Genomic DNA, 2,368 nt, shown 5'->3' on the forward strand with positions numbered 1-2,368 from the left:
GCTTAGGTTCCCAACCGCACTTAGATATTCCAGCGCATCAGCATCAGTAGCAGTGGTGTGTCCTCATATTCTGAGGGCTGATTATGTTTATTTTAGTATTCCAGTTAAGTAGTCAGTTAGAGTTAGTTGGGGACTTGTCCCATCAACTCCACAGTTAGTCAGTAGAAGATTTCAGTTGTTATAGATATTCTTTACAGTATTGTTCTCAGACAATAATTTTTGGGCTCATTATTTTAGAGAATGTTTTAACAATTTAAGCCTTATGGTGTATCAATTTTTATTTCTATAAATGTATCTTTATTAAAGTATTTTTCATTACTCATAGTAGGTACCAACTCATGGGTTATCTTTGAGTCACTTATGATCGTAAGCACCGTGTAGCATCCAAGGTGTACTCCCGAGGCATTATAATGGAATTGCTTGAGGTTCAAGTCCCATGCTTAAAGAGATCTCTTGAGGTTAATGTACCTCATTGAATTAAACGACTTACGGTTAGAGTCCCTTGGCATGAGTTTAGAGTCATTTGCCTAACGAATAGGCATAAGTTTGAAGTCCCTTTCCTAGATAAATATGTGTGTGGCTAGAATCCCTTGTTTGAATGATTGTATATATGGTTAAAGTCCCTGGATAATGAAAGTGTGCGCATGATTAAAGTCCTTTGTCTAATGGTATGTGATTGTGGTTAAATTCCTATACCTAATAAGAATTGTTGGATCTAAGTATGGAAGGTCGGAGTTCTCTACTTCATGTCTGATGATTAAGTTCCTTGAGATTGTTGTAATAATTTTTTCACTTGTTAGCATGTGATAAGATAATAAATATGGTTGAATATGATATATTGACTTTGTTTATTGATGACGTTATTTTATCCTTATTCTTGAGTTACATATTAGCGCTACAACCTCTAACCATCTCCGAACACTATGTCCCCATACGACATATGGCCAAAGCAATATTTTCTCTTCCTTTACAGTGATTAGGTGATCGAAGTGGTTCGTGTATTGACTTGGGAGTGGTAAGCTTCCTTACTTCGAAAGATATTAATTCTTGGTCTCCTATCCTTAGACTTAGTCTTACTTTGAATTTGTGTGGCTATTGTCAAGGGCTTGTCCCAACATATACTTTTCCAAACATTGGTTGTATAGAGGTATTGTGGATGACTGTGGACTTGGGTGTATTGGCTAGTGTTTTGATATCTATTAAATGGTAGACATTGTTAAGTCATGACTTCTAGTATTATTTTTGCTAACTTATTATATGGTGGGGATTCACCTAACCCTTGTGATGGATATGATGATGATTGGGTTAGGTTATTGGGGCAACCTTCGATTCATATGAGGTTAAGGTGCCCCTACGACATGGCCTTGTTTTAGGGCATGTCAAGTTGGTATCAGATCACGATTCATGGTCAGTTGGGTGTCCATAATACCGTGTCAATTAGAGTCTCTTTTATGGGTATGAATCATTCCATACATATAAAATAAGGGCTACGAGACATTTTAGGAAATTTTTCCCTTTCTTGTGTTTCAATCTCAAGCTATAGAGTGTAAGGTCTTGGACTCCTCTAATTTCTGTTTGCTATCTTTCAGGTCATGCCTCTAAGGAGATTTGTGACTCAGGTAAACCCTTCTGAGGGCCCTATGGACGAAGCTCATATAACTTTTAGAGTTCAGACCCGGGCTGGGGTTGTGGTATTTGACCATTATCATGGGGTTTAACCTGTCTCCACCAACCCCAACTATGAGAATGACCCTCCTAGTTCGTCACCTCAAAGGGATAATACTAATGCCGAGTTTTGTTACTCTATCAAACTCTTTACTCAATTAGTAGCCTCTCAATCATAGAGTGGTGCTCCGACAACCATTTCTTCTGAGGCTACAAGGATTGGCTTATTTATGTTATGGAGCACTCATATGTTCTTCGATTCATGTGGCCTTGAGGTTCCACTAAGACATGGCCCAATTTTGTTGCATATCAGTATAAGATAGATGGATTCTTTGTTATGATGTGGTAATCGATAAATTATGGTTATATGGTGGTTTATTTTTCTTGATTGCACTCTCCAAGCTTATGGGGCCCTATGTGGGGTTATTTACTTTCTGCATTTATTTCCTTATGGGGGCCAATTTAGTAATTATAAGTGTATGATTGTTATTTTATTATTTTGGTTCTATTTATTTATGTATGTACAATGGTATTGGAGCTTATTTAATGGTTTTCCCTTTTTTATCTTGACATAGTTTATGTTATCTTGTATCTTATCATATTTATATCATAATTTAGCTTAATTGGTTGATGATGCCTACTGAATACCCATGGTTTTGGTACTTATACAACACCTTTGTACCTTTTTGGTGTATACTCAAGT

Source organism: Capsicum annuum, unplaced genomic scaffold (assembly GCF_002878395.1).
Source record: "Capsicum annuum cultivar UCD-10X-F1 unplaced genomic scaffold, UCD10Xv1.1 ctg4643, whole genome shotgun sequence".
Classification (NCBI taxonomy): domain Eukaryota; kingdom Viridiplantae; phylum Streptophyta; class Magnoliopsida; order Solanales; family Solanaceae; genus Capsicum; species Capsicum annuum.